We start from the raw sequence: 10000 nt of genomic DNA on the forward strand, positions 1-10000 counted from the left end.
ACAAACAGCAGATTAGTCATTCTCCTGCTTGATGTCATGTATTTCATTTCATTCAGTGTTAAATGTCTGCTCTGTCACTATAGAGCTGTCAGTGCTGACAACCCCGTCTAGCCTGAACTGCTCCCCAGCCTGCCAGCACTCTCATACCTCTTCATTTGGCCCGCAGGCACAGCGACAATAGCTCCTGACATTAGCCAGGCATGGGTAGGGTGTTCGGTATTATCCTGCAGCTCCCAATAGGGTTTACGCACACACACACACACACACACACACACACACGTATACACACACACACAAATAGACTCTTGCACACAAACCACTGGGATACAGAATGTGGCAGGAGGGTGTATGATCATGTGACAGGTTAGAGAGAAGCTTTGACAGTTTCTCCATTTAGCCTGCAGCCAGCTTATGCTGGAAGCTGTTGAAATAAATACCAGCCAGTCCTAAGGGACGCGAGCCGACTACGGGACGCCGCTGCAAAAAAAAAAAAAAAAAAAAGTAAATATGGTACCAATAGCATGCTGATTATGTGAACTAATTGGCTAATTAAGATGACCTGCTGTCACGTCATGGTCAAAGTCAAAGTAAGTTGACTGTGGAGGAATTGATTTTGAGTGGCGAAACCCAAATCTGATATTTTTCAGGTCTCCTCCTCCTCCTCCTGCATAATACCTTTTATCTCAATGGCATAAATTGTCATGGAAATGTTTTTCAGAATTTATATCAAAATAATCATTATGATAAATACCATACACCTTGGGAGGAAAACGGGACCTCAGAGTTTATTTTGCGAACATGCATTTTCATTCTCATAGGACAGAATAGTTAGATGGCTTTCAACATAATCAATTAATAGGAAAGCAATTAGCTTCCGTTAGTGTCTGTAATTAGGACTCTGCTCAAAACAAGGCAACCCAACACTCTAGAGTATACAACTGAGTTAACCCCAGGATTAAAACGCCCTATAGGGGAGACTGGGGTAAGATGAGCCATTTTTCATATTTAGGATCACTACATCAAGGCAATCATAGTTTTGTCGCCAACTAATGTATCTGCATATATTTCAGGATGTTGTGCATCTCTTCAAACAAACAGAATGAGTGTAAACATAACTATTTCCATAATATAGCATGTCCAAAAAAAGTGGTCTCGTGGCACAACTTACCCCGTGTATGGGGTAAGTTGAGCATAGGAGCGGGGTAAGTTGAGCCGTATCCCTACTCACGCCCCACCCTCCTCCCCACCTCCATCCCACCCCTCCCTCACCTTCTCCCTCCCTAAATAACAGTCACTTCTTCACATTCATGTATATTTTTATTTATTAAACACAATCCAACAGGTACAATAAACAGCTCTTTTAACAGGCCTTAAAATGCGCTTTGGAAGAGAACATTAACAGCTGTGTTTTTGGAAAGAAAACACTAGAACACTAGTTTCTTGGTGTCCTTGCTGACAGTATGGTCAGTTATGAACATATGAACGTAACATATTTGTGGTGGCCACCATTGGCCACCACATAGCTCCGCCCCTGGCTTTCACTCAATATTCCACCTGTCGAGGTTGCAGGGGAACACAAATTGCTCAGACCTCCTTGCTGTACCACCAACTCTGTGAGGTTTGGGGAGTTTTAGAGATTTAATATTTAACCCTCGTAAAGGCTTAAGTGGTCAAAACGGCCTGAGCGTCTGCGAGTCTTTTTTCCGGGGTCCTGTGGCGCGCCCATGCCTCGCCCTCGGCTCCGCGGCAGCAGTTGTGGCCTCCAGCACTCCCCCATGCCCCCGGACCCCCCGGCCTCGGCCCCGAACGCACCGCAGAACGCAGGAGCCTGTGGTTCAACTTACCCCTACCGGCTCAACTTACCCCTGGCCAAATGGCTCAACTTACCCCAGAGCTACCATTTTGACTTTTTTAGTCCCCACAGCTAAAATGGTGCACTTTTATGCTAGGTTTATGACCTCATGTTGTAGCTCATAGATACCACAACTGATGTATAAAACAAATTTAAAATGATCTATTTTGGTCTTAACACAATTCTCATGAAACTGATGATAGACTAAATTCACTTTCAAGAGTAAAAAATGGTTTTTCGGAAATAAATGTCTAACCACTTTACCCATGTGGTTCTTACCTTCACAGACTCCATGAAATGATGCCTTCCTCCCAAATATTTGGTAACATGATCAATATTTTTTACCATTTCCTAGCAACAGGGGGTGGCTCAACTTACCCTTCGGCTCAACTTACCCCAGTCTCCCCTACTGCCGTTAGAGGTCAGGTAAAAACACTGCAAACACACACTACTTATTGCCCACCATTTATTATCTGTCTCCTCATCAATATCATGTCACACCCAGGTCCTTCTGTCTCCCTGTCTATCCTCCATCTTTTTTTTTCCTCCACACACTAAGGAAAAGCTCATGTGATGCTACATAAAACAGATCTTAACAAGGGATTTCCAAACTTAATGCTTTGTTTTTGTTTTCCTGGAATATTCACCGCCAAAGATCGATGAAGTGGTGCTAGCTCATTTGATCCCCGTCCATCTTTTCCCTTTGTTTTATTTTAGATACTTGTTTCTTTTTAAAGTTAATTTGCTCTGATTTTATAGCTTCACAAACTAAATAATGATTGATCAACACAAGCCATAGGGATTGACTGATTAATGTGATGAGAAGGTCCTGGGTTCAAGTCCCGATAGAACATCCAAAAGGCACTGCACAACATCAGTGCCCGCTTTTAACAAGCGCCATGGTGAAATGGACTTGAAAAATTAAAATCTGTGGTGTAAACATATTAAAAGATTTATATCATATATTTTCTTCATAATTGTTTTAATGTGTACAAAGGACTCTTTTTCTCTCTTTCCCTGTATGCAAGACCTCCTCTAAAAGAACAAGCTCATGAGCCTGTAAAGGTAAAAGCGCATCACTAATGCAATGTTACTTCTCTCGTGATTCTTATGAGACTGAGGAGCCTCTTCTCAAAAACATCAAACACAGCGACCCACGCCCTGCCGAGGTTCGTGGTGACTTTAAAGGCCAGGCAGGCCGATAACACGAGGGCGACCACAGCACTCTGACATGACATCAATAAAATATTAACCTTCCTCTCCTCCCTCTCTGCACTTCAAATATCTCCGGGAGACTAAAACGTCCATCTCCCAGTGAAGTTACTTCTTTAAATGAGCGAGGCCTTTATGTGAGGGTGGAGTGCCTGTGTGTGTGTGTTTGTGTGTGTGTGTGTGTGCGCAGAGAGAGAGACAGAGAGAGAGAGAGAGAGAGAGGGGGAGAGGAAGGAAGGCTGGAGCACAGATTAAGGTCTGCAGAACTAACTGGTGACACAACGGCGCTCAGTGGCTCAGCCGCCCATTTGAAGAGAGACGGAACCATCTGTGTGGCACCGGATCTGTTTCCAGGAGATAACGCCTTTTATAATTTCACAAATACTGTACACAGAGTGAGAGAATGAGAGACAGAGAGCAAGAGAGGCAGACAGAGCGAGATACGTGTCTATCCGCCAAAATACGGCCTGCCTTCCTTCCCAATCCCAGCCTGCTCGCTGCACTCCAGCAGCACCTCCCCAGATGCCCAGAGAGGATTGCTTTTGAGTGGAGGCCTTAATAACTTCAGTCTGTGTTCCTTTGCGTCTGTTTTCTCCCTGCCTGTGATAAAGGCCTTACTGAGGGGCAGGAGGGAAGGGAGCGACATATTATATCAGGTAGCAGTGGCGATATGGACTTCCCATTCGTTCTGTCGGTCTGTCCGCTTTGGCTTGATTAAAACGACGCTGCAGCGCTACTGTAGATTAGCCCAGCTGTTTCCTGTGTCTGTCTCTGATCCGTAACACACTTCCTATACTGGGAGGCCACACCAACAGGCGGTGTAGGAGGTGAGGAGGTGAAGCGAGAGAAAGGGACGAGGAAGAGGAGGAGGTCAAAGGAAGGTCGAGGGTCAACGGGGAAGTGAGGAAGTAAAAGGTGAAGAGGAAAAGGTTGGCAGCAGAGGGAGGAATAGGCAGGCAACAGGGAAGGGAGGAGGAGGAAGAGCTTTTATTTTAACGAGTTAGTCACAGTGTCTTGAGTGTTATGAAGTATGAATCACCGTATGTGGTGGCCTGTGTGAAATTATGATGGCCATTTGAAATGCGATGCTCTCTTGAACTGATCTGAATAATTGAGTTGCCATTTCAATGCTACATATGTTGAGGTATTTCATATTTAATATCAACAACAATAATACTGAAGCATTAATATCTTCATTGTAGGTGTGAAAATCTGGAGGAAAAAGAACCGATATTTCCATTGGATGCAAAAGAGCAAAACTGGTGTGCCTGTGTGGATATGTGTGCATGTTAGCGAGAGGCCGAGAGGGACATTTAGCAAGAATGAGACAGAGATGGAGGCAGTGAGAAAGAGAACGAGAGTGATATTTCGCACATGCATTTTGGGGTTTTACTTGGCCTCCACCCTCTACTCTGCTCCCACGCTGTGGCGTCAGCAGGCCGGTCACCCAGCCAACCAGTGAGTGTGTTTCTCATTCCGTCAGATGTTGGGAAGCTGGTCGTTTCTCTGCTCTAGTCTCTGACATTCTCTCCTCTCCCCGGAGAGGCTGGGCAGCCGTGTCACAGTAATGTCAAACACATGTGGAACAGACCAGGGCAGCGCAGACCAACACACAGGACAGAGCAGGAGACCAGGAGCTGCCAGAGTCGCGGCGGTCTTTCCCACTGTTTATTAGGACAAACAGCAGTGAAACCATAGAGATTCAGCACTGACCCAGTCACTCCGTCACTCATTAAATCACTCCCCCGCTCCCACATTTACACATTGCACATATACACACACACATTAATACACTGCACACATACTGTAAGGGCACTACATGTCCAGGATGAGAGCAAACATTCAATTATTCAATACCACAAGAGATTGATGCCAATGAACCGTCAACCTGGGGGCTCAGCTACTAGAGGATGCAGTGGTTCAGTCAACATAACCATCACTCACACTCACACCAAGGCTGCGTAAAAATCTCAGTTTTCTGATTAATCATGATCTTCAACAATCTGACACTGATTCTTTACTAAACCCCAGGACTGTTTTTTCAGTCTATGCCATTTTCAGCGAATGTGTAAAGATTTTTGCTAAATATTATTTGTGGCGTGCCCCTGCCTGATTCTGCCTGCTAAACTACTAGTCTATGGAAACTCGGTTGAACAAATGACACGTTTTGAACAAATAAACAAATTATGACGAAAGCCTCCTCTCTTGAATCCAACGAATGCATTTTGCATAGAAAAACCGTGACGGTAAAGAAGAGTTGGACAAAAGCAAGGCTATATATAAGCTGCAAAACTGGCATTATAACTCAGATATTCCTCCCCGAATCAATGTGTAATCAATTCAAAACAAACCAAATCGGGACCTTGTGGGTCAAAATCAAATCAAATTGGGGAATCAGTGCAAGTACCCAGCCTACTTCACAGTCTCCTCTCTAAACACTATTCCAGTCAAGTGGTCTACCATTTTTGTCTTTCACAAACACACACATATATACACACAGTAGCAGCGACTGAAGCAGCACTACTAAAACCCAGGATTACGGTTTCCTCGACTGCTGCAGTTCTCATTCTAACCATTCATTCGCTGTGACCTGAACCAAAAGAGAGAGTGCACTTTCCCTCTCATTGTGCAGCTGTCTGTATCTATTGGAGGCTAATGTCCTAGAGGCAAAGCTCCCTTTGGCCGCCTATGATCAGCTAATCTGAGAAGATAGTCCCCTGTTCCCCTGTTACTGTGTGACGAGTACAAAAAAAAAAAAAAAAAAAAAAAACACTGGCAGACACACTGAAAACATAGAATGGACTCAGAAAAAACAGCAGACTCCCAAGCAAACACACATACATATGAAACCGCACACACACACACACACACAAAGCACCTTGTTGGGCTTTATTCAGCATACTGTTTGTGTAATAGCACAATAGTATTGGTGAGAAATTAGGAATTAGGGTGACTGGGTAATCTGAGTTCAGTTTAGGACTACAGGACAGCGGGAATTGTATGTATATATGTGTATGACACACACACACACACACACATCCACACACACACACACACACACACACACACACACACTTCAAGCACTATGTAAAAACACATATATTTAGTTGTGTTTTTTACACACATACTATCACCAGCTGGACATAATGCTCTGTATTATTTTGTTTTTGTTTGTTGAGTAAGGGATACCTCACACACACACACACACACACACACATAACACACACAGAGCCGCTGTCTTTGGCTTGTGTCAGCCACTTGGCTTGCCTTGTTTGTGACAGCCCAGGTGTCTGTGCTGTGCTGACCACCTGACCGGCTTGCTGTGTGCTCGCGGCTCCCGCCCACCCAAGGCCATCTGCTCTACTCATTAATTAGGAGACAGCCAGTTTCACCTGCACTGCCCGCATTTAGATCACAATAATTACCCCACACACGAAACACACACACACAGACACCAAGCCCGCACACACATAAGCCTGCCTGTCTCCGGCAGCAACGAGTCACAGGAGGGGAAGAGCGCTGCCTTGTCCACCAGTTGACAAAGTTAAGCCAGGAGGACAGCAGACACTGATAGCTTCACTCTGTCTAACATCTGATCAATGACCCATTGAAACAGTATCTGCTTGGCGATATTGTGGCCAAGATGCCTTGATGTAAAAGTAGTATTCATTGCATGCCTAAAATAACAGCAATGAATCACAGACTCATAAACAATAAACAAAACCCCAAAACAAAGCAAAGGGAAGTGAAGTGTGCTGTGTGTCTTATCCGCCTCTCGATGGAGAAGAGGTAGGGGGGGGGACACCGTTCTTACGTCTCCGCTGGCCTGTGGCTTTGGCAGACACCATCTATCTCTTTAAAGGAAGGCAGGTTCTCTCTGTCTCTCCCTTTTTAAGCCCTGTGGTATTTTTTTTTCCATCTGCACATAAAACGGAAGACATCCCATCCATGCGCCTGTGTTAGATAGGAATTGAATAAACACTCGGCAGGCTGGGGTCATAATGAATGGCCTGCCTTTAAGAGAGCTACTTAATGATGAAGTGGGGACATCTGCCTAAGCAGGCGGCAAGCCGGGCAGAGTTGAGCAGTGGGGCAGTCAGCGTGGGAGGGGAAGAGGCAGAGATGCTGTAGCTGGTGGTGATGGAGGTATAATGTGTGGTGAGGCTGGGTGTCTGCAGTGCGGTTTCACCTCTGCAACCTCCCATCCATTGTTCAAGACTATTATCAGCTGTTCAATTATTCAGATGATCTTTACCAGGGCCAATTATACAGGGCATGTCCTGCAGAGAAAATGGCCTCCGTGTTTTACTGTTGCACTCACAGGCAAAGAGCTGGAAAACTGAGGCGGTTCAAGTGAGGGTAAAAGTAATGCCTTGACACTTTGGTTCATGGGGAAAGGTGCTTTGTTTATTCTGAATTACACATTATGATTTCAGTAGGGTATTTTTTTTTTAACTCGTGTTTCAGTTTTGTTTAGTTTGAAGTCATATTTCTGTTGTAAACATCCCTAACTCTTTAGTGTCTCCATTGTTCTGGTTTCTCAAAGTAAATTACACTTACAAAGCAATGTACTTTACGTTTCTTTCTTTCTTTTTTCGTTTTTTTTTATTTTATTTTTTTGCCAATTTGTAAATTAAATATGCAAACTAATGCAGAGAGCAGCCCCTGTGCCTCTGGGAAAAGAGACTAAGGCAGGTCAGGGGCTGGAGAGCGGGCACCACACAAAAAAGTGGAGAAACCAAAGGGACAATTAGGCCTGGTCTGCAGCACCACACACTTGTATCCAAGGTTAACGTCTTCATTTAGCCCTCCAACTCCATCACCTCCACCCGGACCAGGTGGACACCAAATTCATCAAAACCAAACATATTGTGTTAACACTTTGTCTCCACATCACTTTGATGTACAGCACAGACTGCTGGGGCAAACAACACACAGCCACCTAACATAGCCTACTGTACGTGGGATCTCCCTCTCTGTCTCTGTGTGCCTCTCTTACTCTGTCTCTCTCTCTTACTCTCTCTCACTCTCTCTTTCTCTCACACATTAATAAGATTTTTAAAAAAAATTTATATATAATAAGTTCGTTTTGTTATAATCACAACATTAATAATCACTAAATTGGGGCTATTAAGTATGTATAATGTTATTCAGTATTGATACCCACTCTCTTACTCTACGTGCAACATGTTTTAACTAAAAAATATATATTATCCGTGGTAAAGATAGATAAGCTATCAATAAGCCTATAGATGAATATCTTGTACCGTCTGTCATATGTAATGATTAAGCAATGTAAAGTATGTCATTTGCAGAAAACACAATATTTTCGATCTATATTTAATATTACAACTGAGATAAGTAAAAGGCATCTGCTCTCCAGCTGGCATTTAATATGTCAAATGAAAATATGAGGGTGAAGTTGTTGACAAAGTGCTAAAAATAGTTTTTAACGTACACAACAAGCCAGTAAATGAACAGGGGGTGGTGGGTGGGGGGACAGCGTTCACTCCATCATTAGTTCAAATAGGGGCGCAAACATCATGTTGTCCAGAATCTGAGAGCTTCAGCTCCTGTTTCATCAGTCAGAAACAGCCTTTGTGGACTAAATTTGTTAATAGCTAACACGCGAGCAGATAAAGTTCTAATTGAAAATCCATCTTGTACCGCATGGGTTGCAAACCTTAAAATGCTTGAAAACTACAGTTAACATCAATAATAATGTAAAATGCCAAGGGTCTGTTTCAGTCCACCAGGGTCATTATCAGGTAAAACTATCGCCAAGAGTTCATCAAAGAATACTGCCATGACAAATAAACAGTGTAGGTTACTTACTGTGTGAAGGTCGAGGTCAGGCTGAGGTAATTGTAGCGGTGATAATCCACACCAAATAGTTTCTAAAACAGGATTTATAACACCCCAATCCTCATTATTTGGGAAAAAAGGGTAAAGCCTTAGGAATCAGTGCGGAAAACTACTCAAGCTGTTATTCCTTTTTCTTTGTTTCTGAAATAATCTATTGAAAGAGAGGAAAAGAGAGGCAGAAGCCACACACCTACAGTCCAACACAAAAGAAAATGTTTTAGTTTCCTTTGGGAATTCAAAAGGGGAGATCTTGTCTTTCCAGGTTCAATAAATTATGAGGTATTTCTCTTCGCGGTTATATGGAGGGAAAAAAAGAAAAGAAAAAAATAATCAAAGCCAGAGCTCTTGGATCCTTAAGCACATTGATGTCTTTGGTTTTATAGTCTGTATAATGAAAAAGCAAACAGCTTATATTATCTTGACGTTGAAGTAAAAATCACAACTTGTCCCAGTCATCCAAATCCACTCTCTTCATTTTCACCATCCCGGAAAGGAAAAAGGAAAACAAACAACCAAAGTTGGCGTCTCTGCCGTAATTACGTCCTAATTGACCTTTGTGAGCACACAAAACTATTAACGGTTACTATTCTTTTTAATGTTAGTCCATAAATCCCCGCGTCTCCGTTCGTAAAAACGCAAATTAAGATGCGGATCCTCTTGTCTGCACGGCGCGTCTATTATTCCTCAAGTGACAACTTTAAAGCCCTTTCTTTAGCTCACAACCTCAGTCTGCGATGTCGGGAACAAGTCCATATACATCCGATGAGATATTATCGCCTCCCTTTTGTTTTTCAAAATATAGAAATGCTCGCACTTGGTCTACAGCCTGTGTGGATAGGCTACTACTACCACGCTTCTCTGTGCAGTCCCTCTCCGACGCGCTGATCCTCCACCGACTGGCTTCAAACGTGTTGGTAGAAGTCACTTCCCCAGAGCACAGCCGACCATATTTTAAGGTTAGGTTTCCCCTAAATTCATAATTTGGGTTTCAGTCGTATTTTTCTCTTAATTGATTTCGAGCTGGCGGGTCCACTGCGCAGTAACCGCGGTTCTCCCCTCCTCCTCTCTCTC

At 43.5% G+C, this 10000-nt stretch overlaps 1 protein-coding gene across 5 annotated transcripts in view; it reads right to left on the reverse strand.

Moving 5' to 3' along the window:
* cbfa2t3 (CBFA2/RUNX1 partner transcriptional co-repressor 3) overlaps positions 1–10000 on the reverse strand; it is a 44836-nt gene that overhangs the window by 26577 nt on the left and 8259 nt on the right. Inside the window, exon 1 of one of the 5 annotated variants that reach the window (XM_030080790.1) lies at positions 8900–10000. This exon is cut by the window's right edge and continues 166 nt beyond it. The exons of the other annotated variants lie outside the window; for them this stretch is intronic. The gene's annotated coding sequence lies outside the window, so the exon portion shown is untranslated. The remainder of the gene's footprint in view (positions 1–8899) is intronic. 5 annotated transcript variants of the gene reach the window in all.

The sequence above is a fragment of the Myripristis murdjan genome, chromosome 3, assembly GCF_902150065.1.
Source record: "Myripristis murdjan chromosome 3, fMyrMur1.1, whole genome shotgun sequence".
Classification (NCBI taxonomy): Eukaryota; Metazoa; Chordata; class Actinopteri; order Holocentriformes; family Holocentridae; genus Myripristis; species Myripristis murdjan.